This window comes from Macaca nemestrina, chromosome 14 (genome assembly GCF_043159975.1).
Source record: "Macaca nemestrina isolate mMacNem1 chromosome 14, mMacNem.hap1, whole genome shotgun sequence".
Classification (NCBI taxonomy): domain Eukaryota; kingdom Metazoa; phylum Chordata; class Mammalia; order Primates; family Cercopithecidae; genus Macaca; species Macaca nemestrina.
In genome coordinates this window covers 370,673-396,872 of record NC_092138.1, presented here as the reverse complement: position 1 = coordinate 396,872, position 26,200 = coordinate 370,673, and the positions used below count along the sequence as shown (strand labels likewise).

Genomic DNA, 26,200 nt, shown 5'->3' with positions numbered 1-26,200 from the left:
ATCAGCACTCTTTACTCAGTGGCCTTCCTCCACCCACCCGATTACCCTTAAAAACTCTGATCCTCGAATGCTGAGGAAACTGATTTGAGTAATAATAAAACTCCGGTCTCCCACAACGGCGGCTCTGCGTGAATTCCTCTTTCTCTGTTACAATTCCCCTGTCTTGATAAAGCAGCTCTGTCTAGGCAGCGGGCAAGGTGAACCCACTGGGCAGTTACAGAAAGGCTGAAAGAACAAATGGTATCTTAAAACTGAAATTGGCAAAGTTAGCTGAGCCAACTGAAATTGGCAAAGTTAGCTGAGCCAACTGGGTTGTCTTGGCCAAAGGTACTACTGTTGGCATTAAATGGCAATCAGATCCACTCCCACTGGAAAACGTAAGTTGGCCCCTTACGAAACAGTCACTGGAAACATATGCCCCTCATAGTAGAACCTAATAGATGTTCCACTCTCCTAAACTCTGATATGACTAAATCATGCAAGGTTTTAATGCATTATGCCAAAGTGTATTTTTACCGGGTACAGGAAGCTTTCTGTGATCCACTGACTAAGGACAATCAAATCCTTTACAGTCTAGAGCCTGGAAACTGGGTCTTCCGGAAATAACATCAGAGGAAGGCTGCCCTTGGACCCTGTTGGAAAGGACCACACCGAGTTCTTCTCATCACCCACACCTGTAATCTTGGGTCCACATCTCACAACTCAAAGGGCCCCTTCAGACTCTTGGAACACCCGTTGGAGACGTGAAGGCAAAGCTGACCAGGAACAGCATCCTAGATGTGGACAGCTTTCCCAAGATCACAGATAAACACTTTTCTGCCATTATGAAAGCCTTGTGCTTTTTGCTTTTTTCCTCTAATCTTTTTGTCCCAATACTTTCCTTTTTCCTACAGGAAAATCCACGGGACCATAATCACTAGACGGCATGTGTTCTAGCACAAAACCAGAGCACCTGTTGGGTTTGTGGGCAAATGCCAAAAAATCAGAAAACAATTCCACTGATGCTTCTCCATGCCTCTCTATGTTCCCAATGGCAGTGATTAAAACTCCAAAGGAGGAGGCAGTGGAAACCTATCCTTGATATTCTTTTTTTTTTTTTTTTTTTTGAGACGGAGTCTGGCTCTGTCGCCCAGGCTGGAGTGCAGTGGCGCGATCTCGGCTCACTGCAAGCTCCGCCTCCCGGGTTTACGCCATTCTCCTGCCTCAGCCTCCTGAGTAGCTGGGACTACAGGCGCCGCCACCGCGCCCGGCTAGTTTTTTGTATTTTTTAGTAGAGACGGGGCTATCCTTGATATTCTAAACATCACTGCTTCATTTGCTTTCCTGCATTCGCTAGAAACAACACTTTAACTTTTCCAATGAATAACCTGGTTGTTACCAAACATAGAAAACCTATCCAAGTGATGCCTGCAAAAGGTATATTGTGCTTCTAGACATCACACACTTGAGACCTGGGAATTAGCTATATGGATACAAGTAATTGCTTATATAATGTTACCAAATTAAATCCAGTAGGAGGCTGGGAACAATGGCTCATGCCTGTAATTCCAGCACTTTGGGAGGGCCAAGGTGGGCAGATCACCTGAGGTCAGGAGTTCCAGACCAGCCTGACCAACATGTTGAAACCCTGTCTCTACTAAAAACACAAAAATTAGCTGGGTGTGGTGGCGGGCACCTGTAATCCCAGCTACTCCAGAGCTCAGGGCAGAGAATCGCTTGAGCCCGGAGGCAGAGGTTGCAGTGAGCCGAGATCACGCCACTGCACTCCAGCCTGGGCGACAGAGCGAGACTCCGTCTCAAAAAAAAAGAAAGGAACACATGGTGTTTACGAGAGCAACTAAGAGTTGGTCTGCAGGCATCCTCAATAGTGGTGGCAAGCTTGGGTTTTCCAAGGTTTTGTCATCTTTAAATATATTCTAGGTGTGGCTCCAGGTTATTATGACTTGTGTTACCAGGCTAACAATGGAAATGAATACCTCTTTCAATCAGGCCATTGTACAGGCAACTGTGGTCCTTAATCACCATCAGACCCTGAACAAGGACCATGACCAATTAGACCCCACACTGCTGAACTGCCTGCATTGCCTCAACTGTGACTTGTTTCATTTGGTTTGGTTTGTTTCATAAGAACGCTTGTGAACTCCTTGGTCTTCTGATATTATCCTCTTGGAAGTCATCATAATGGTAACCCTGGTGCCTTGTGTCTTCTTATGTCTTAAATGTTTTGTTTTTTTTGTTTTTTTTGTTTTTTTTTTAGACAGAGTCTCGCTCTGTCACCCAGGCTGGAGTGCAGTGGCCGGATCTCAGCTCACTGCAAGCTCCGCCTCCCGGGTTTACGCCATTCTCCTGCCTCAGCCTCCCGAGTAGCTGGGACTACAGGCGCCGCCACCTCGCCCGGCTAGTTTTTTGTATTTTTTAGTAAAGACGGGGTTTCACCGTGTTAGCCAGGATGGTCTCGATCTCCTGACCTCGTGATCCGCCCGTCTCGGCCTCCCAAAGTGCTGGGATTACAGGCGTGAGCCACCGCGCCCGGCCATCTTAAATGTTTTCTATGCAGCTATCTATCGAGTGTTGAATGGTCTCACTTCAAATAGGTAAGTAAGAACATAAAGAATTATTCAACTAGTTTCACACTGTCATCCGTGAATTCCATACTCAGAACAAAGGAGTCATTTACAACTGTGATGAGAGTGGTGCCCGTGCTCAGAATTCAGGTTAATCTCTCAAAACTGAGAGGCTGACCAAAAGGGTGAAATTGTGAAATCAAACTAAAATTGAGCCTGAGAAAGCATAGTACTCACCCACTTCAGTTCTTAGAAATGAACTACAACCTTAGTACACAACAAACTGAAAATGTAACCGAGGAGTGTGTTTCTGCAACAACGGCTCAGCCATGCTGTAACCACTCACAGGTGGCCGACTATTCAGACTGTCTTCAAATAAGGCCGAGGTCGAGCTACAACCAGCCCGGCTGCTTGTCTGCCTTACTTCTGTTTTCTGTATGTCACTTTCCCTTTTCTGGTCCATAAATCTTATCTGACCATGTGGAGGCCCAAGTCTCTGAATCCGTTTTGATTCTGGGAGTTGTCTGATTTCGTGAGTCTTTTTTTTTTTTTTTTTCCCATTTTACTCGCTCAATTAAACTCTGTTAAATTTGTCTAAAATTTTTATTTTAACAAGATACATAAACAGTACGTTCACACCATTCTTTAACTGGAAGTGAAGGAATTAAAAAATCAGGTGGGTGAAAAAACATGGACCCTGGGTTGAAAAATAACCCCCGGCCGGGCGCGGTGGCTCAAGCCTGTAATCCCAGCACTTTGGGAGGCTGAGACGGGCGGATCACGAGGTCAGGAGATCGAGACCATCCTGGCTAACACAGTGAAACCCCGTCTCTACTAAAAATACAAAAAAAACTTAGCCGGGCGAGGTGGCGGCGCCTGTAGTGGCAGCTACTCGGGAGGCTGAGGCAGGAGAATGGCGTGAACCCGGGAGGCGGAGCTTGCAGTGAGCTGAGATCCGGCCACTGCACTCCAGCCTGGGTGACAGAGCGAGACTCCGTCTCAAAAAAAAAAAAAAGAAAAAAGAAAAATAACCCCCAACACAACTCACTGCTTTAACAACCCAAAGAATAGCAGAAAGGCCACTGATTTTACCTATCAAAGAACACTGGAAAGATAAGGCTAAATCTTGAGACTATTAATAAAATCTTAATGCATACTTCATAAAACTTCCAATTACTGGCAGCCTATTTTCCCACCCTTGGCCTGGAAAGCATTTCCAGAGGAATTCTTCAGCCAGGAATCCATCCTTGAACCCCCTACACAGGTGAAAGGCACACATTTGTGTTTGGCAGGATATTACAAATAATAGAGTTGCCTTGTTAAAAAATAAATAAGGAAATACTGATTAAAATGTCAATTCAGCAGAGCCAAGTCTGCCTTCCGTATCTTGGAATAATTTAAGGCTCAAATCTTCTGAATGCCTCTGTGGACTGTTCAGAATACGCAGGGATTTCCGTCTCTGGTTTTAAGTCGTAGCATGTGTTACTGGGAATTGGGAGCTCCTCTGTGGCTCCTCCCCTCATCACACTGAGTTTCTAGTGGGTTGGAACCAGGCCATATTTCTTCTGGCCTTTAACAAGAAACAAAAAATAAAAAATAAAATAAAATTTTAAAAAAGAAAAAGGGAAGAAATAAAAATAATTTTTTCAAAAAAGGGTCCACATACCTTAGGACACAGTGAGTTCTTTGAAACCAAATGGAAGCAGAATTACTGCCCAGTCTTCTAAGTGTGTCATGGATTGATGAGTCAACATTTCAAAAGTGCTTGAAAGTTCTTAGATGGAAGATCACAGATCTGTATAAAGTATTACCGCTATAAAAATAACTCGACTTCCCTGTGGCTGTTTTTAAAGGAATGTTCTTTCAGATGCTGTTTGTAACCAACGTTCTCTCTAAAAAATAATAGAAACCTCCGAAAGTGGGATATTCTTGTAGAAAAATATTAAATCATTAGTACTTTTCCTGGATTAAAAAAGGGAGTGGAGACGGTGCAACACCTTTGAGAACGCTCACGGTGCCGCCTGGTGTACAACATCGGAGAACTGTATGCTTTCTGAAAACTTTATAACCATATCTAATGACTCACTAAACAATGAAAATTTCTAGTCACATTTTTCTTTTTTCAATTAAATATTAAAGGGAACCCACATTTCTCCATGATCACAAAATAAAACATAGTTATTTCTAATACACTTTACATGTTTCCTATCATTCTTCCTTTTTTGTGTGTATACATCCCAAGTATAGACAAAAAGGAATGTACTCAATAAACTACTAATAGTTTATTCATCCTCCATTGAGAGAGGATATATAATCTTCTCACTTCACTGTGTGTAGTGGCTATAACTTGACTAAATTATGTCAGCAATATATATCATTTACTGAAACTTCTAGTACCTGAAAATTTGTATAGCATCTTGATGAAACAGAGAATAAGATATTATTGTATCAAAGAAGTTACTTGAAAAAATATTAAGCATTTGGTCCCTCTTTGTTCAATCAATATATTAAATACGTAAACATAATAAACCAAAGGAAACTAAATTTGCTCCTTAAGGTCTACAAATAACTGCTCAGATTCTTCAGGTTGATTCATAATTTCTCATGAACAAACCAGACACAAAGGAAGGGAGAGATGATGTGAAGGCAGCAGTTTCCCCCTTCTGTCTCTTCTTTGAATCTGTGCAAAGTCCCCAGCTCCTTCTCAGAGTTATCTCCAACCACTCATGCAGCTGTTACTTATCAAGTTATGCTCTGGCTCCGAAGACGTCAGGTGCTTCCCAGCACAGTAAGATAAGGACCACACCACATAGTTGTTAATTCCAAAGAATTCTGGAATCAGGACTTTAAAATTATATTCTTGGTCAAAAGGTCTAACACTGTCTTTTGTACTCTTTCAAGTAAGAGAAGTAAAAACAGAGGCTTGGGGAAAGCATTCAAGTATTTTAGCTGGGAGGTTTCTCCTAAATTTCCTTTGGCCACTAATCCAAAGCATTTCTGACAGATAACTGGACTAGAAACAGTGCCCCTGGAAACCATCAGCCAGTATTCCCACCCATTAATTAGGTGATTCATTTTCAGTTTTTTCCTCCCTGTTTTATTTTCCCCTCATATCCTTTCCCCACCCTTTCCTTGTTGCCTTCTCTTTGGATCATCGGCTCCTCTGGTATCCGCCTCAACCTATTTATTTGTGTTATACTTCACTGCCCCTGGATAGATTTCCTTTCCTTATTGCCTCTCCTGGACCCTGGGTTCCTCTCTGACAAATCTTCCTGCCTGGCTACTTAACCTGCCAGCAAAGGCCTTAACCCTCTTGTGAGTGAGAAACTCTCTGGAGGCTGCTCGTGACGGCCCTGACCCGACTTCCAGTCATTTTTATTTTCCTTGAAGTTTTAAGGCACCAATGATTGGTACCACACACAATTAGCACTTAATTGCTGCTTGTTCATCTTTCATGTCTTTTCTTTCCAAATGAGTAGGCAGATACTTGAGATGAGGAAATATTTTATCTAGCGCTTGGAAAATACACCATCCATATAAACGTAACGAAGCATTCAGGAACTGAGCAGGACGGTGCACGTATCTCAGGGAATAAGTCATTGCCTTGTTTGGGGATAACAGGATTTGAGGTTACAGGAGTTTTAGATATTAAAGTCTTTTACTGAAGAACATAGGAGACACAGTGGTCTGAGAAGCTCACTGACGGAACACAGAACTTTTGCCTTAAAGAGGCATGTCTGCTGTTTCTTGAGTTAATGGTCCAGAATCATGTGGGACTTGGGTTTTGAAATCCCTCCCAGGGGTTCTAAGAAAACGCCCTGATGAGCCCCGGACTTGGGCCCATTTTTGCCGTGTAGTTCTCTGAGTAGCAACGTAAGGCGACCTTTCTTGGCCTGTTTCCGCCTCTGTAAAACGAGGGGTTACACAGATGACCTTTAAAAACCAACCAACCAAAACAAAAACACGACTAAAGAGTGACGACTGCCCCCGTTGAGATCTCCGCCAGAGTGGTGATGGTTTGCCATCAGTCCATTTTAAACACACGCCTCACTGGTAGGATCACTTATTCATACACCCAGACAAACTCAATCCAAAAAGGCCCAAGGAAGAAAAGTGATATGGAAATTCTAGACACTTCTTTTACTGACTAGAACCATTTCCTTCCTATAGGTGTCTTATGGAAATTCTAGACACTACTTTTACTGACTAGAACCATTTCCTTCCTATAGGTGTCTTATTGAACTGTAAAAAACTAGGGGGAAAAAATTTGTCTTTTTTTTTTTTTTTTTTTTGGTGCGGGGGGACGGGGTCTCCCTCTGTTGCTCAGGCTGGCGTGCAGTGGCACAATCAGGGCCCACTGCTGCCTTGGCCTCCCCGAGTTCAGATGATCTTCCCACCTCAGCCTCCTGAGTAGCTGGGACTACAAGCACATACAAACATGCCTGCTTAATTTTAGTATTTTGTATAGAGACAGCGTTTTGCCATGTTGCCTAGGCTGGTTTCAAACTCCTGGGCTCAAGTGATCCACCAGCCTCAGCCTCCCAAAGTGTTGGGATTACAGGCGTGAACCACCATGCCAGGCCCATATTTCTTATTACTTTGATGAAGTACAAGATAGGAAAAAAAAATTAACCAACCTTCAGTACCAATAAATATCAGATAAGGCAAAATGCTTTTAAGTCTGTAACAATCGAGTTGGTAAGAGGTTGCAGAAATTCAAGTGCGCTGGAATGCCAATCGGACTCTCCAACATTAGTAAAAACAAAAACAGCACATACTGAGCTACTTTCTTCAGTCAGACAATCTCTGTGGTAGAAGAAATGGGATCAAAATATCAAGAGGAGCATGCCATTGGCTTGAGGTATGTGTCAGATTTATTGCGGCCAAGAAGATTAAAATCAGCCACCATTACACAGGGTGGTATGCCCCACACTCGGATGTCAGGAAGTCTGAAAATCATGTGATCAAACCAGAGAGGTTCCTGGGTAGATGGTAAATAAAAGACATGTTTAAAACAGAGGCCTGTACTTGAGTGGTGGCATTAAGAGAGCAAAGCTAAAGATAGCAAGTTGAATCAAGGTCATATGAAAGGATATAATAAGAGTGAGTAGAAAGGCTGCTGACACAGGCTCAAAACTATGGTGCAGGGTGGGGCATCCGAATGCCCTCCAGGCTACAGACCTTTGCAGAGAATGGAATTGGGAGCCGCGCCCGCGCCCACACCCAGATTAGGAAGAGTGGAGGAGGAGGGCTGAAAAAGGAGTGGAGAGAAAGAGGAACAGCCCACATGTGCAGTACTTGACTGCGGAGGCAGCGGACAACGGCCTGGTCCAATCAGGGCAGAGAGAGGAGGGCAGCAGCCCCAACACCCTTATGAAGGCCAGCCAGACACAGACAGACCTCAAGTGGGGCAGCGATCCTTTGAGGCCAAAGGCAGGTCTATAAAAACCCAAAAGATAGTGACTTTAATTTTTCTGGCTCTTCCTTAGAAACCACATAACCACTAACATTTTACTACTTTTCCCACTTGGCTGACCCACATCCAACTTATATCTTCACTATCCACAAATGTCACAGCAGACATCTAGTCATCAGCTGGCACCAGGCCCCAGTGGTGGCCCCTGCCTGAGACAAGACTGGCTCACTGCTAATCTGTGGCATCAGCAAGCTTGGTTTACTGGAATGTGTGGAGCCCTGCCTCTGCGGCCTCTGGGTTCAAACACCAGCCCTCCCATCACCCATTCTGGGACCTTGAGGGAACTCTCTTTGTGTCTAAACTTCTCATTTATAAAATAAAACAAATGCCTATCATTTGGGGTTGTTGTGAGGACTGAATTGGGTTTGAATGTATGTAAGCCACTCAGCATCTGCCAGACAGACTGGTAGTCTAGAAATGAAAATGATGATGATTAATTCTCGATACTCTTCTCCTTAAAAAACATTCATGTTTTGACTGCCCCCCTTCCCTTTTTAAAAAATTAATGGCTTACGCCTGTAATCCCAACATTTTGGGAGGCCAAGGTGGACAGATCATGAGGTCAGGAGTTCAAGACGAGCCTGGCTAACATGGTGAAACCCTGTTTCTACTAAAAATACAAAAAATTAGCCAGGCACGGTGGTGCGTGCCTATAATCCCAGCTACTGGGAGGCTGAGGCAGGAGAATCACTTGAACCCAGGAGGCGGAGGTTGCAGTGAGCTGAAATCGTGCCACTGCACTGCAGTTCAGGCAGTAAGAATAAAACTTTCTCAAAAAAAAAAAAAAAATCATGGCTTCTATTCCTCCCTCTCCTGCCCGAGGACCAAGTGCCCAATCATGTTCCATCTTTCCTATTAGGGGAGAAATCAATGTGATAATGCCACTCCTATCAAATGGTCACACTTAATATTACAAACTCTAAAAAGTAATGAGTATAATGAGATTGGGCAATGATTACACAAAGAAAAACTCTGTGGAGAGAGATTCACAGCAGATACGCTGTCCTCAGATGACACTCGACAGATAAGGAATCATTCATTCTGCTTCTGGGTAACATGAGCCGTATCTGGCTTTGATTCTATATTTCTACAGGCTTCCTTTTATACTAATTCAATTTCATTTGAAGGTAAATGGTCTAACCCAAAAAACATTACCCACCCCCTTCCATGTGGGCTGTGCCATCCCACAGCAACTGATTGCCAAGAGACACTAGTAAACTTTTCCAGCCCACATTCTGCCCAGACAATGGGCTGAGTGGAAACTCAATACAACAGATAAGGGTTGATGACTCAAGTCTCCAAACAAATTTTTGGTTAAATACAGCCTCAAAGGCTGATCACTACATTCACCCCACCCAAGCTAGAAATAGGGCATTCACTAACAGTCAACAACTGAAAGGATCGAAAACGTGGAACTTCAGACACATAAGATTAAACCAGACACAAAGGCTACTGCCACAGCAACATGGACCAATTTTTTTTTTTTTGTTTTGTTTTTTTTTTGAGACGGAGTCTCGCTCTGTCGCCCAGGCTGGAGTGCAGTGGCCGGATCTCAGCTCACTGCAAGCTCCGCCTCCTGGGTTCATGCCATTCTCCTGCCTCAGCCTCCCGAGTAGCTGGGACTACAGGCGCCCGCCACCTCGCCCGGCTAGTTTTTTGTATTTTTTAGTAGAGACGGGGTTTCACCGTGTTAGCCAGGATGGTCTCGATCTCCTGACCTCGTGATCCGCCCGTCTCGGCCTCCCAAAGGGCTGGGATTACAGGCTTGAGCCACCGCGCCCGGCCACATGGACCAATTTTTAAAACATCCAGCAAATGTCTTTATTTTTATTTTTATTTTTTTTTATTTTTTGAGACGAAGTCTTGCTCTGTCACCCAGGCTTGAGTGAAGTGGTGCAATCTTGGCTCACTGCAGCCTCCGCCTCCCGGGTTCCAGGGATTCTCCTGCCTCAGCCTCCCGAGTGGCTGGGATTACAGGCGTGCACCACCACGCCCAGCTAATTTTTGTATTTTTAGTAGAGAAGGGGTTTCACCACATTGGCCAGGCTGGTCTCAAACTCCCGACCTCAGGTGATCCACCTGCACTGGCCTCCCAAAGTGCTGGGATTACAGGCGAGAGCCACCGCACCCGGCCAAAAACATACAGTAAATGTTTTGAGAGTAAAAAAGAAGCTGCGGGTTCCTAATGACACTGTTCACATTAAGTTTTAAAATATGGCAAGCGATACTAAATACATGTTCCGAATCCGCATGAAGTAAAATAATAAAGATACACATGAGAATAAAAACTTACAGTGGCTGCTGGGAGAGGGGCAGGGAAAGAAATGACATCAGGGAAGGTAATACAGGGAGTCTCCACTGCACTGGCCTGCGTAGTCACAAGGCCCCACTCACCCCACACGTGGTTTCATGATCTGCTGTCATTGTCCTGAAACTCCGGTTAATGTTACCTTTGGACCTACACTTTGTAAGTGGAATCTGATGCAGCAGTGGAGCACACATGGGAGCAAAGCAGCTCAGTGCAAATGAAAATACGGGACACACAAATTATGTGTGTCTGCCACCATTTCTCACCGTCTCATACACACCAGCAGTCAAAATGCCCATGAACAAAGAATTCCAGTGGACCCTCAATGCATGGGAATTCAGTGAGACTCAACGCGAGTACACGGTAGCTGTGTTAGTTACATCTAAAACTGAAGAAAATAGATTTTCTCAAGTCAGCAAGCACAGTCCTTGAGATCAAGCGATTTGCAGGTATTATTACTCACAGCCAACTGCCCTCCCCACACTGGTGAACCGCACTACTTCTGGTCCATCTCAGTCTGGAAAGAGGAGGAAGTCACCTGTGGCCTCCAAGCTGCTTACTAGGGAACGAGTGACACAGGCCTGCTGTCCCAGTTGTTCTGACCTTTCGTGCTAAAGTAGCCAGGAATTAGTCATTTTGGTCAGTTGTTTTAGTCAGCATTGGATTCATTCATTTGCAGCTTTGGAATTTTTCTTAGTCATCAACAAATCTTTAAATTGATGGTCACTGTCTGTAGGCAAATCTCCAGAGTGTTCTGTCAGAATGGAAAACAGCCAGGGGAGCACAGGTTGAGAAAACAGGAAGGATTTATATTATAAACATGTTACTGTCCAGCCTCTCATTTTCCTGGCTGGTCTGAAGGTATAGCTTTATTTGATACTTTGACATGGTTGAAATGAAAGGCAACTGGCTTAAATTACCTAGTTACAGGGAAGTGACTACACCAGTATATAAGAAGTCAGGTTTATTCACCAAGAAATGCTCCCTGATATTCCGAATCCGAACAGATCCTATCAGGGCTGGGAAGACTTTCTGAAGAACGGTAAGGGGTGCTGACCACAGTTTCATTCTGAACGTCAGGCCAAGGTGTTTGCAAAGGGAGCATTCAGCTATCCTGGCTAGAAAACTAGGTGTCTTCCAGGCAGGAAAAGAGTCTGACAGAACAAGAAATCAGACAGAAAAACAAATCTGCTCTTCAGTGTATGAGGTGAATGTTATCACTGTTTTAATGTACATTCAAATAATATGGGCTACACAAACAGGAAGAACGCCCCAGATGCAGCGTTTTCTCTCCCTCAGTGATCGTGTGGAACGGGCAGACTAACCATGGACCGCTGAAGCTGACATTGAAGTGACCTCTGAGAGCAAACAGGCCAGGGAAACTGTTATGTAAACTGAGATTGACTAGACATTCCAGGCCACCTCTGCCCGGAGCGGGCCGTGCTGACTGCAGCCTGGTACCTGGAAACAGCAAGTACTTCTAAACAGAAAGGGATAGACGCAAATCTTCTGTGATTTCACATTAAGGGTTGTATAAAATTTTATAAGCGATGGAAATCTAAAACACTTCAAAATTTTAGAGAAAGGCTTTATAAACTTGATAGGTAATAACAGAAAGGCTTTGCTGTTTCCAATCTGAATGGTAGAAAGTAAATTTAATCAAAACAGCAGGCAGCAGACTGAAAAGTATATAATACAATATGGAATAATGTGTCATTAGCTCATCTTCACTGCAATGAGATTAGCTTCCCACAGCATCATAATTAGATCTTGGAATTTTGCTGGGTTAGATTTATGTCCAAATGACATACAGCCAGAAATAAGTTTCATGCATTTCACATTTTGACTTATTTTAAATAAGGCTGCTATTAAAAAATCCTCACATTTTATAAGCTGATTATGAGTCATCAAACTCTTCAAAATCCCTTAAGTAAACAATCTAAAAAATCCAATTTGAGCACTGGTTACATTGATGCTGGTTATATTTTTAATCAACCAATGAGCTTTATTTGTAAAACCAAAGATTTGGTTTGAAAAAGACTTACATTTGATGTACTTCACACCAAAAATTTCCATATTCAAATAAATTGTTTTTTAAAAAATCCTCAAATTCTATATACTGACTGACATCATCAATCTCTTCTAACGCCTTCTCTTAATCTAAAATTTTGTTGAAAGGTAGCTTCACTGATGCTTGAAGCTACCTTCAAATTTTAAATTTTACATGTAAAGCCTATCAGTTTATTAAAAACATTATGATGATTAGTTTTTAATGAACTAGTAGGCGTAATTGGTAAAATTTAAAATGTGGTTTCTAAATGCCAGGAGGCCTGGGTAGAATCATCAGAGAGGAGTCGTGTATTTCCTTTGTGCATGAGAGTTAATAGGATTAGGGCTGGAAGAATTGAATAAACCCTGAGCTGGTTAAGATGGATGTATCACATTTCAGAGTTCCCATTTCATAACCGGCATGCCCCACATTTCACAAAGTAAAACACACTGGTGAGCTTACTTAAATGATTCTTCAGAAATACACGGATTTCGGAAACTTGTAAAGGGCACGCACGTCCATTTCCCCTTGAGCCACACGGCTCTTTGTGTGCTCGGCCCGCCTGGCTTCAGGCAGACTCCTGCCTCCCGGTCAGTGGCTCCTTGCTACGGTCCGGTTACGTGGCAAAAGAGAATAAAGACGTCTGTGTTCGGCGAATTTCTGCACGTAAATTAATAGTTTCTAATTTTCACAATGATGCCATTTGCAATGGCCCTAATCTTCTGTAAACGTAACAAACCTAAGCTAAAATGCCAAAGACCTGTTACCTTCCTCCAGACCATGTCATGGAGCGGAGGTCTGCTGCTTTCTGCCATCAAGGTGGTTATTATCAAGTATAATTTGCGGTTGGAAATGTTTGGCATTCCTGTCTAGCAGTAGCCCAGATTGTTTAGAATAGATTTTTACATAAGAGTTCCAACATCTGTCTGTTTCAGGTCGGATTTCTGTGAGAACCGATGCATATAGTCTCTAAACATATGCAGCTGTCCAAGATTAAACAGGAATGGTTTCTTGCATTACAGTGACAACAAAGGGTCAAGTTTAAATCAAGAATATAAAAATAAGGCTAAGAATGGTAAGCAAAAGGCATTTCCATCCTACAAAATGCCAAGTAATGTTACCAATTAAAAGTGGGCTTGAAAGCAGTTTAGGCGCTGGCCTAGCAAAAGATTCACTAATTAGCAATTTATAACACCACTATGCCTATGGACTGAAACGCCACATTTCAATTTCATTACCAATTCCTTTCATTTGTAATTCCTCTGTTACAGAAATCAGTTCGTTTGAAGTGAAGAGTGGTTATTAAATAAAAGCTGTATATAAAACTGTGAAGAAACATAACATCAAATTTTAGAAAGGAAGTAAAAAAAGAATTAAAACAAGCTGTGATGCTCTTAACAAAGACACACAAAACCTGTTACTAGGAAGAGTCGTTTGGACAAACTTCCTGTTTTTTCCTGAGTCCTCGTTTGTTTTCAATATGTCGTCAGCACAGAGTTTATTGCTGTTGATTAACGTTTCTACATGTAAAATCCAGAACCGTTCTCTAGGATTTCTTATTTAAAGATATTCCAAACAATGCAGATTCTCTTTTTTCTCCAGATTCTGGTCTTCATCATCGTTAGGAGATGATACACCACGGATTTAAATAGCTGAAAATTAGTGTTAGACACTAGAAAATTATTCAAGTGTGTGTTAATGAAGAAGTCATAAAATGAAGACTGTCTAAAATATCTCCTTAACCCTAAGCAATTTTACTACAAGATTGCAGAAATCAACATGGAGTGTTAAAAAGTACATCGAATCAAACCCACACAAGTGTTGCTGATGGCTCTTTGTTTTACTCACATTTAAAAAAAATCTCTTCTGCAAAGACAGATCTGGCTCTAACAGCAACCTATTATAAAATTAAAATAACTGAATTATACTGTTGTGTATGAAATGTAGGAAAATAAAAATTCCTACCTTGGGAAAAAAGTATAAAACATTAATATTTTGCTAAGTATTTTATAAATTACATTGCTTTATTAAACACATAACATTAGAAGTCTCTTCTGTTACTGACAACACTCTTCTTAATGGTCTTTACATGTTTAAATAAATGGCTCCTGAAAATGTGCATTCATATTATATAAATAAAACCTTAATTAATATAAACATACCCAGATATAAACTTTTTAGAAATGTCAGCGTAAAACTTTCCAGTCTAAATAAATCCTCTTACGAATGGTCCAGCAAAGCAATTTTTAACGCATTTTTTTCCCCTCTAAAAAAAATCATAGAGATTTACTGGCACAATCCAAAAGAGAAACCAAAACAGCTTTGATGAAGACTGAATGTCTCATTCATATAACAAGCAACTCTGAGTGATATCCAATCAATGGAAAAGTTTTTAAACCAAGACCATGTGATTTTTTCATATAGTACTTACTATTATCTCGTAATTATTTCGTTCATTTATTTGTCCTCCTGCATACTGTCTGTCTCCCCATGCTGAATTGTCGCCTTTCTGAGAGTAAAGGTTGTATCAGTCTTTTCTCTGTTCTATCTCTAATAATTATCATAGAACAGAGCAGATGCAAAAAGTGGCTCATCGAGGAATTAATGAAGGGTCTGACGAGGCTAAAAAGACAGTTATTTCAACATACCTGTTTCATCCAAATTGGTCCATGTGTCGGAGTATCCAGCTATTTTCCCCCTTCTCCTTAGTACCCCCAAGTTTCCACTGAACACATGGCTATCTAGAATGAGGTCTGTATTCTCCAATCTCCCTTGCAGCTAAATGTCACCAGGTTTGAACCGGTAAGAGGCAAGTGAAAGTATTCTGCAGCAGCTTCTGGGAAAGCTCCTTGAAGGACAGTTGGTGCAGGCCTTTCACTCCTTCTTCTTCCTCCTTCCTCCTTCCCGCTACCTACAATGTGCATACACATACACGTGCTGGATCTCCAAAAGCCGTTATGTACTATGAGTAGACTTTGAGGATGAAAATCATATGCTATGGCCGGGCGTGGTGGCTCTCATCTGTAATCCCAGCACTTTGGGAGGCCGAGGCGGGTGGATCACTTGAGGCCAGGAGTTCGAGACCAGCCTGGCCAACATGGCGAAACCCTGTCTCTATTACAAATTCACAAATTAGCTGGGCGTTGTGGCACGCACCTGTAATCTCAACACTTTGGGAGGACTATGTGGGTGGATCACCTGAGGTTAGGAGTTTGAGACCAGCCTGGCCAACATGGTGAAACCCCATCTCTACTAAAAATACAAAAAATTGGCCGGGCGCGGTGGCTCAAGCCTGTAATCCCAGCACTTTGGGAGGCCGAGACGGGCGGATCACGAGGTCAGGAGATCGAGACCATCCTGGCTAACACGGTGAAACCCCGTCTCTACTAAAAAATACAAAAAACTAGCCGGGCGAGGTGGCGGGCGCCTGTAGTCCCAGCTACTCGGGAGGCTGAGGCAGGAGAATGGTCTAAACCCGGGAGGCGGAGCTTGCAGTGAGCTGAGATCCGGCCACTGCACCCCAGCCTGGGCGACAGAGCAAGACTCTGTCTCAAAAAAAAAATACAAAAAAATACAAAAAATTAGCCGGGCATGGTGGCGGGCAACTGTAGTCCCAGCTACTAGGGAGGCTGAGGAAGAAGAATGCTGTGAACCTGGGGGGCAGAGCTGGCAGTGAGCGGAGACCACACCACTGCACTCCAGCCTGGATGACAGAGCGAGACTCCTTCTCAAAAAAAAAAAAAAAAAAAAAGAAAAAAGAAAAAGAAAAAGAAAAAGAAAAGAAGAAAGAAAAAGAGAAAGAACAGAGAAGAAAGAGGGAGGCAGGGCAGGAAGAAGAGAATGAAAAGAAAAGAGAAGAGAAGAGACAAGAACAGAACAGAAAAGAAAAGAAAAGAAAGAAAAAGAAAAATCAATCATAGAACAGGACGGTAGAGCAGCAGGAAAGGGATGAGAAGCAGCCCCGGTTCCGACTCCACCCTGGTCCCTGCCCGTGCCCTTCCTCCACATGCGGAAAGAAGGAAACTTCTGTCTTACCTAAGTCATTCTTTCAAGCGTTCTGTCACACGCAACCAAATTAGATCTTACCATTATGCTTTTGAAAATAATTTGAAAAACAAGTCCGTGTGGACTTTACATGTGTCTTTGTAAACCTATTACTCGATGAACGCACTAAAACTCTTTTCTAGTGAATGATGAAGTAATTGTGCGCATATACTTTGTCCCGAGAATTAAGCCTGATACTATGAGAGAATATAAAGAAGTTCAAGACGGGGTTCTTGTCCCGAGGAAGTTAGTGAGTCTGCCACTGAGAAAGGACATGCACGAACCACCTATCCTCTCTCCCAACACACCCACCCAGAGGAAACAACATGAGGCAACAAAGTGCAAAATTGTGCAGTGTGACTGCAAGTGGGGATGGAATTCAGAAACCAAAAACAGGGAGGACAGGGGCTCTGGGAGAAGGTTCCAGGGAGGCGCTGGCCCTTGAGGTGGGCCTTGCAGGAGGAGGGGCAGAACCTGGAGATGCGGTGGAAACTGGCTGAGCATCCTCGAGGGTGGGGACCAGCCGCAGGCAAACCGCTGTTTCAGTAATGAACAGAGCATGTTCAAGGAGACTGGAAGGAGGTCAAGACGTGTGGCCTCTGCAAACAGAGCCCTCCCTTTTCTCAGGACATGGTCTCTCAGCCTTGAGAAAGAGTTTCTTTAAAGGATGATTTACCTCCCCATCGCCCCACATCTGGGAGATGAATCCTTGCTCCAGATCCTCCCTGCCGTGCATCTAACACAGGCCTGACATGGCTCAGGCGTCCCCCAGCATCGCCCTGAGGTACGCCCGAGGCCCAAGGACCCTGTTTTTCTGTGGGGATCCTGCTCAGTCAGCCCAGTGACTCTGAAAGAAACGTGCTTCTTACCATGGAATAGGCACATCTGAAGTCTCGCTCACACGCTCCCATGAGCCGTTTCAAGTTAAACAGTGAGGTGGAGGTGGTGTGCTCTGCTTCCTAGGTTGTGAAATAGTAATAAAGCAACAGAATGACCAGTCATTGCTTCCAAAGAGGAGGCCAGGGAATTTAATTACTCACAAACTAGCCACAATCAGAGGATGAAGCGGCAACTTTCCTAATAAGCTGCTTTTCATAAACGAAGCTGTTGTTGAGTTTTTAAAATCCAACCAAACAACAAACAACTTTGAGGACAAGGAGAGCACCGCCAGCCTCACGAAAGACGTGGTGCAGCCTCTTCACTCCCAGAACATGCCTCAGAAGAGCAGGTCCTACAGAAGCACGGGGGACCCAGCCCATGCAGCTAGGGGAGATGGCTGTGGAATCCAGGCTGCGCCAGGTCTACTGCTCATCAAGCACTGGCCGAAGAGAAGGCCTGCGTGTAACAACTTACATTCAGCCGGGCGCGGTGGCTCACACCTGTAATCCCAGCACTTTGGGAGGCCGAGGCGGGCGGATCACAAGGTCAGGAGATCGAGACCACAGTGAAACCTCGTCTCTACTAAAAACACAAAAAATATTAGCCGGGCGCGGTGGCGGGCGCCTGTAGTCCCAGCTTCTTGGGAGGCTGAGGCAGGAGAATGGCATGATCCCAGGAGGCGGAGCTTGCAGTGAGCCAAGATCGCGCCACTGCACTCCAGCCTGGGGGACAGAGCGAGACTCCGTCTCAAAAAAAAAAAAAAAAAACTTACATTCAGTGGTTTCGTACTGGGGGCTGGGAACAGTAAATACCATCTCTGGGGTCTGGTCTAAGACAAATGAAACCAAACGACTCTTTTTCCAAAACTGGGCCTTAAAACAGCTCATGGGAACCACCCCTGGCAGCCTGGTGGAGCAGGAAAGCACAGGCCAGGTGTGAGGAGACCTGAGTGCCAGTTTGGCTCTGTTGCCATGGAAGTTGCTGTTGACTTTGGTTGCTTAATCTGTAAATCAAGGGAGTTCAACTGGAGATGGCCCATCTCGGACACTCACTGTGGCACTAAGGATGACTCCGTGCCAGTAACAGATGAATGCACAGGAAAGAACCAGTATATGTTTCTCTCTTCATCTTCTTTTCTGCCCATCACCATTTCTCCATATGCCCCACATCATATTAATTCGCCAACTAATAACAGCCATCCTCAGTTGCAATGTCGTCTGAAGCTCAGTGGATTTCATGCTTGTTCGGTGACAGCAGCAGCTGCTACTGCCCTCAAACCACATCCTTCCCCTTCGTCATGAAGCCTCCTCGAGAGCCACGATTTGCCTTGGCCAGAGCTCCCCATACGTCAGCTTCCACCAGAAACTGCTACCCACATGCAGAGTTCTGGTTCATCAGCCCCTCTGAAGCAGATCCAGCTGGCCACAGTGGATTCCAGGTGGTCCAGACTGAAGAATCTCATAGCATTGTCAGCAGACTGAAGCCGAAAGGAACCGCGAAAAGCACCGAGTCTGACTGCCTCCGATTTGTAGATGAGGACACTGATGCCCTAAGAGGTTTATTTGTCTAACACGGACTAGCCAGAGCTAGAACCCACGTGTCCTGACTCAACAGTCAATTATGACTTTGAAATGGACAGAATTAGAAGCTACTAAAATCTGTTTATGGTGTGCTCTGCACTGTGCTAAGTGGCTTCTTAAACCTGACATGTACAGATAACTCAGAATCTTTTCTAATCTGCTCCTCTTCCTGTCCTCCCCACAGTAGTCAATGGAGCAGTCGTCCATCCAGCTGCTTCTGCCAAAAACCTGGGAGTCACCCTTGACATCTCCCTCTTCCTCATCATCTCCCCATATAAAACTCCCAAGTCCTGCATTCTCCAGAGCATATCTTGGAACTCTCCAATTTTCCCCACCAGCACCCTCTCCACCCTGGTCCAAGCCACCTTCATCTCCCGACTGGATTGCGGCCACACCTCATCTCATCTCACCATTCCACTGCCACTACTCCTGTCCTGTCGCTTCATTCCCGAACCAGAAGCCAGAGTAATCATGTCAAAACATAAGCCAGATCACGACCTCCCCACCCCGTCCCCACCCTTGCCACTGCTTAAACCCTCTGGGCTTCCCAATACACTCAGAATGAAGCTCAGATTTATATGAGGCCCTGCTTGGTCTGACACCCTCATGATGTTGCCAATCTCATTTCATGCCAATCTTCCCTTAGTTGACTAAATTCCACGAACACTTCTTTCAGGTCCTCCAGAGTTCCAAGTTGCTTCCAATCCCTGTATAATATGCCCTTCTTCCTACTGCTGGCCTGGCTCACGTTCCACTGCCCTTCAGGTTTCAGCTTCCACATCACTGCCTCAGAGGCACCTGCCCCAAGGTCCTGCCAGGAGCCTCTCCTCTAACCCTGCATTTCTCCCACATAGGACTGACCAGTTTGTTGTACTCCATTTTTGAGAATATTTGTTTAATAACTATCTCCCCAACCAGACTATAAGCCCCTTGAAGACAGGGAATGTCTCTATTTGTTCATCACTGTAGCCAAAGAATTTAGTGTTGAGTACATAGGAGGCCCTAAATAAATGTCTGCTGAATTTATTTATTAATTAATTTACAGAAAACGTGAGTATAATAGTGCCTGTCATTTACAGATGAGCAGACAAAAGCATAAAGAACTTAAGCAACATGCCCCAGACCTAGAATCAGTAGGCAGCAAAGAAGAGATTCCAACACAGGTTAGCGGACCCCAAAGCCTGTGTCCTAACTCTGTATCCAACCACACCAGGACGGAATAGGCTGAGAGAAGACCTAAGAGGCAGTGAGCATTGATTCATACGGAACAAATGGAGTCTGTGAGAGGCTGAAAAATGGCCCCCAAAGGATATTCACACCCTAATTCCTGGAACTGTGAATGTTACCGTGTATGGGGAAAAAAGAAAAGAGAGCGGGGGTCTTTGCTAGGCAGATTATCCTGGATTATCTGCACGGACCCTAATTGTAATCACACATGTCCTTGTAAGAGGCAGGCAAAGGGAGATTTGGCAGACAGAGGACAGGGGGATGTGAAGACAGCACCAACAGAGATTTGAAGATGGCCTTAGTTCAGGCTGCTAGAACAAAGTACCATAGAGTGGGTGCTTATAAACAGAAATGTATTTCTCACACTTCTGGAGGCTGGATATCTGAGGTCAGGATGCTATCACAGTCAGGCTCCTACTGAAGGCCCTCTTTCTGCTTTACAGATGACTACCTTCTCATTGCATCCTCACATGGTAAAGAACAGAGAGGGAAAACAAGCTCTCCTATCTTTTTTTCTTTGAGACAGAGTCTTGCTCTGTTGCCCAGGCTAAAGTGCAGGGGCACAGTCAGTTCACTGCAACCTCCACCTTCATGTCTTTTTTTTTCTTTTGAAATGGAGTCTCACTCTGTCACCCAGGCTAGACTGCAGTGCTGCAGTCTTGGCTCACTGCAAGCTCTGCCTCCCGGGTTCACGCCATTCTCCTGCGTCAGTCTCCCGAGTAGCTGGGACTACAGGTGCCCGCCACCACTCCCAGCTAATTTTAGTATTTTTAGTAGAGACGGGGTTTCACCATGTTGGCCAGGCTGATCTCCAACTCCTGATCTCAGGTGATCCGCCTGCCTCAGCCTCCCACAGTGCTGAGGTTACTGGCGTGAGCCACCAAGCCCAGTCTCAGTGTCTTTTATAAAGCACTTATACCATTAATGAGGGTTCTACCCTCCATCCTCATGACCTAATCACCTCCCAAAGGCCCATCTCCTAATCCCATCACAGTGAGTTAGGATTTAAACACATCTACTCTGGGAGGGATATCAACATTCAGTCCATAGCAAAGATGTTGGCGATGTTGGCTATGAAGACTGGAGTGATGTGGCCACAAGCCAAGGAACACCAGTGGCCACCAGAAGCTGGAAGAGGCAAGGAACAAGATTCTCCCCTAGAATCTCAGGAGGGAGTGTGGTCCTGCTGCCACCTTGACTAGTTTAGCCTAGTCGTACTGATTTCAGCCTTTTGGTCTCCAGAACTGTCACAGAATCCATTTCCATTGTTTTAAGCCACCAAGTTTGTGGTAATTTGTTACAGCAGACACAGGAAACTAATATAGAATCCATAACGTTATTTTGCTAAAACACAGAGGTTTACACCTGGAAAGGGTTTACTCCCTACTTCCCCCATCTGTACAGGGCCAGATATTTCAGACACAGACAAACACAGCACCTCCATTCTAGCACCATGTCCACTATATACCGCTAGGCCAAGAACCATGTCCACTATATACCCTAGGCCAAGAATCATGTCCACTATATACCGCTAGGCCAAGAACCATGTCCACTATATACCCTAGGCCAAGAATCATGTCCACTATATACCCTAGGCCAACAATCATGTCCACTATATACCGCTAGGCCAAGAACCATGTCCACTATATACCGCTAGGCCAAGAATCAGCATTGAGCAATGGGAAAATCAGAAGGCAAAACGATGTAAAAATCAACCAGGGGTCTAAATGCTTTTTTTTTTTTTTTTTTTTTTTCCAAACTAGCCCTAGAAATGCTTCAGGCCAGACGTGGTGGCTGAGCTACAGGCTGAGCTGGGAGACTTGCTTTATCCCAGGAGTTGGAGGTTGCAGTGAGCTATAATCACGCCAGTGTACTCCAGTCTGGGCAATGCAGTGAGATCCTGTGTCTTAAAAAAATAAACAATGCTTCAAAGCCCAGCACTTACGTGAAAACCAATGTAAATGATGTCTTAACATAGCTTCCAAAAAGTTTTTGGATCCACAGAGATCTGCATTTTCATTTTTGCCATACAGTAAGTAACCTGTAGTAGATAAGCCACTGCTTTAAAATAGCTAAATAATCATATTCCATGAAATTATAAGCCTGTATTTGCAAGTTCACCTTTCAGTCTCACCTTGGTTCCTTGTTCTGCATCATATATTAGGGTTTGGCTTGAAATACTGATAACTCGCTCTGCTTTAAGACAATCTGTAATTTTATAAGATAGATAGTAGAAATATAAACTTTAATGGCTTGTTTTAACATCCTAAGAAGTCAAATAATATTTACAAGGTGAGACGCCCTGAGAAGAAGCACATTTTAACGTACTCTCAATCTCTCCTCCCAGAGGATAAGGAAGATGCGCTCCGACCAGAGCAGCCATCTTGCTGTTATTCCATCCAGTTTCCAGATGGGAAAGGAATATTAAGTCGTTGGAGATTAATCCTACCAAGGCAAATCGGAAATTTCCAACGCTGTTGTCAGTATGGCTCTGCAGTTTAAGATGAACACACAGGAGGTGAATGCACAGCAGTTACAACATGGTTGAAGAAATGACAACCTTAAGAACTGCTGTAAGAGAACGTAACAAGAACTCTGCGATGAGAGGGACGGAGAAAAGATGGTGGAGGAAATTAGGGGAGCTGTCTTCAGGCTGCTGAATCTTCACAGAGGCAGAAGGTGAGGACAGTTTCACGTAAGAGAATGTCCTGAGCAAAGGTACTTTTCAGAGAGCCCAGAGCAGCTTTGGGAAGCAGTTAGAAAAACTTTGAAGTACTTCACTTACAATATGTCCAGAGCAGGAACGAACTTTAAGTTCAACAGCCCCATTTTACAGATGAGAAACTGAGGCTAAGACAGGTTAGGTCACGTCCCCAAAGACAAGAACCTGGTAAGTGGCCAAGCTGGGATTCAAATTCGGGCCTATCAGACCCTCCTCTAGTAGTCTGCTGGGCCACGAGCGAACCCTTGGCCTCTCCATGTTTATTTCAGATGCTAGAGATGCATCTACCAGCTTAAATAATGAATGACAAGCTACCTTTTATTTCTTATAGGCCAATTAATGTTGAAGCACTATGAACTATCCTATGAGTCACTTCAGCCAAATTGCTTTTTACGAATTCTTTGCAATATGACATTTACATAGATGCCATCCCCCATCATCTTCTTGCGTGTTTTTTGTTTTGTTTTGTTTTGTTTTGTTTTTTTTGAGACAGAGTTTTACTCTTGTTGCCCAGGCTGGAGTGCAATGGCGTGATTTCAGCTTACCACAACCTCTGCCTCCCGGGTTCAAGTGCTTCTCCTGCCTCAGCCTTCAGAATAGCTAGGATTACAGGCGTGCACCACCACACCCGGCTAATTTTGTATTTTTAGTAGTGACAGGGTTTCTCTATGTTGGTCAGGCTGGTCTCGAACTACCGACCTCAGGTGATCTGCCTGCCTCAGCCTCCCAAAGTGCTGGGATTACAGGCATGAGCCACTGCACCCGGCCTTCTGCTGCCTCTTTTACCCTGGCCTCCCCTTGATCTCAAGGGTAGTAAATAACTCTTTGGCCCAATTATTTTTATTGAGACTACCTAGTTTTATACATGAGCCCTTACCCGCCACACTGAAGAAAGAAACCTGCGCTAACACTATACCTTTGATAAGTGCAGACACTTATCAGGTGTGGTGTGGACGTGTGCACGCTGGTCTGTGAACACGTGGCCTGAGTCAAATGCACAGATGTGGCACATTCCCGGCCATTCACGGTCAGGGCCATTAAGCTCCCTGCCGCTGTACCTCCACCCTAGAGCTGGTGCCTGGAGGAGCTGCTTCGTGGCCTCGGTAGATAGAACTTAGGGTGTGAGCAACCCCAGGCAAGAAACCTACATATGAGTTCTATTGCTGGGGTTCTTATTCTAATGTTTCCTCAGTGGTGACATCTGATAATAGGAGCATGCCTGTCCTTTGTTATATATATTCTTTCAGTCTCACCCCAGAATATGAGAAGAGAATACCTATGACTTTGTATAATGTAGTTTCCATAAGGATAATTTATATATTTTCTCTATTTCTAGGCCATCATTTATCAAGCTTAATGAGCATTGTGTTACCTGGATAATGACAAACTGTTTGAGTTGTCCTCCAGGTAGTTCATTTTCTTACTTTTTACTTCTTCTAAGTTAGAAAATCCTAACTCATATGTAGAGCTCGTTTGGTGGCTCTGTCGGATACATTTGGATGTTCCGATCCAACACAGTCCTACAAATTATGAGTTGATTTCACGTTTATTACGGTAAACATAAATTGATGGGCACAATAAATTCAAGAGCTAGAAGGCTGGGTTAAATGTTCCATTGGGGAAGTGAAATCAACAAATAGATGTGTAACCTACTTTTGGGTTGTAACCTACTTTTGGTTGCAAGCATGTTTTAGCATTTGGATGTCGTTTTAAAACATAACCTATAGCATGTCATCAGTTCTTTGACTAATTAATAAAAATCCATTCATTCAGCAAATATTTAGTAGCTACTGGTGACACTGCTTGGCACTAGGGATACAGCTGGAAACCAGAAGATGGTCTCTGCCCTCACATATCTGTAACAGGATTTCTTGTGCTTAGCATTAAAAATCTTAATGTTCAGCCTTAAAATAGCACATTATTTGAGAAAGCCACCTAAATAATAGAAATGGGCTTTACAGACACTGTTCAGTGTCATGTTTTTAATTCACACCACATTCCAAAATCTTTCGTGAGGCACCTTTGCCTCCAGTACATGACTTGCTACCCATTTTCTTCATTTTTATAAGAAATTGTCACATTTTCACAATTCCTTTCAACTACAGTGTCGGGAGGCACAGTACAGACCACCACATTCTGAAAATAAAATACTGCCATCCACCACTTTCTAATGCAACTTCTTTGAGTCATGTAACAATGTCCTTTCTGTCCTTTCTTACTGGTTGCCACGGATCCCAACTTACCTTTTTCATTCTCCTTCATGACTCACAATATAATCATTAACCAAATCAAACAAAGCAGTCTTCTCTTACGATGTGGATTTTCATTGAACAAAAACTCATCAGGTAATTCCGTCTCACATAAGTACTGCGCATGTGCTAAGTTCCGTCTCACATAAGTACTGCGCATGTGCTAAGTTCCGTCTCACATAAGTACTGCGCATGTGCTAAGTTCCGGCTCACATAAGTACTGCGCATGTGCTAAGTTCCGGCTCACATAAGTACTGCGCATGTGCTAAGAGGTGAGGGACACTCTGCACCTCACTGGTTCTGCCCAAGTGTGAAGTGAAAGACCTGCCAGCATGTACCTATGAGAGGAACCGCTTTTCCACGCGTGTACCATGGATCTTACACACATCTGTCTGATGAAGCATTTTGCCAAGACCCTATTCTGCCTTCTCTGCACATTAAACTCATCGTTAACGTCAAAGCTAATCTTACTACGTTTTCCAACAGTAGTGCGTCTTGTACCTTGTTAGTAGAGCTCTGAATACTGCCTCTGACATTTTGACCTCATTTCTGGTATCACTGTAGAATCTCAAATTCAACATTTTCAAATCTCACTTTGAAAAATACTATTTTGGATATATTCTGGAAACAATAGGTTTATCTTCGTGTTTAAAAATAATAGAAAAGCTTCATGACTTCATGTCACCATCTGATAAAAGGACAGTACACAGTGACGTGAGATTGAATGGACTACTTGTTGGATAATATTTTTTTTCTGAGACGGAGTCTCACGCTGTCGCCCAGGCTGGAGTGCAGTGGCGCAATCTCAGCTCACTGCAACCTCTGCTTGCTAGATTCAAGTAATTCTTCTGCCTCAGCCTCCCAAGTAGCTGGGACTATAGGCACACGCCACCACACTAGTGGAGATAGGGTTTCACCAGTTATCAGGCTGCTCTCAAACTCCTGACCTCAAGTGATCTGCTCACCTCGGCCTCCCAAACTGCTAAGATTAGAGGCATTAGCCACCGCGCCCATCCTTGTTCAATAAAACCTAATTTCATATAGTTGTAATTATATTTTTTCCTTTTTTGGCTGTTTGTGTTAAATCATTCTACTCAAAGG

General features: G+C 43.8%; 1 protein-coding gene and 1 long non-coding RNA gene across 27 annotated transcripts in view; both read right to left on the bottom strand.

Moving 5' to 3' along the window:
* The window catches only part of AOPE (aminopeptidase O (putative)), a 386,190-nt gene that overhangs the window by 232,260 nt on the left and 127,730 nt on the right, over positions 1-26,200 (bottom strand). The window lies entirely within an intron of this gene.
* The window catches only part of LOC139358257 (uncharacterized), a 72,884-nt gene continuing 52,361 nt past the window's right edge, over positions 5,678-26,200 (bottom strand). Inside the window, exons 3-4 of one of the 2 annotated variants that reach the window (XR_011612962.1) lie at positions 15,964-26,200; positions 5,678-15,650 (exon numbers count right to left, since the gene is read on the bottom strand). The exon at positions 15,964-26,200 is cut by the window's right edge and continues 24,305 nt beyond it. This is a non-coding gene — a long non-coding RNA (uncharacterized lncRNA). The other variant, XR_011612961.1, reaches the window with a different exon arrangement.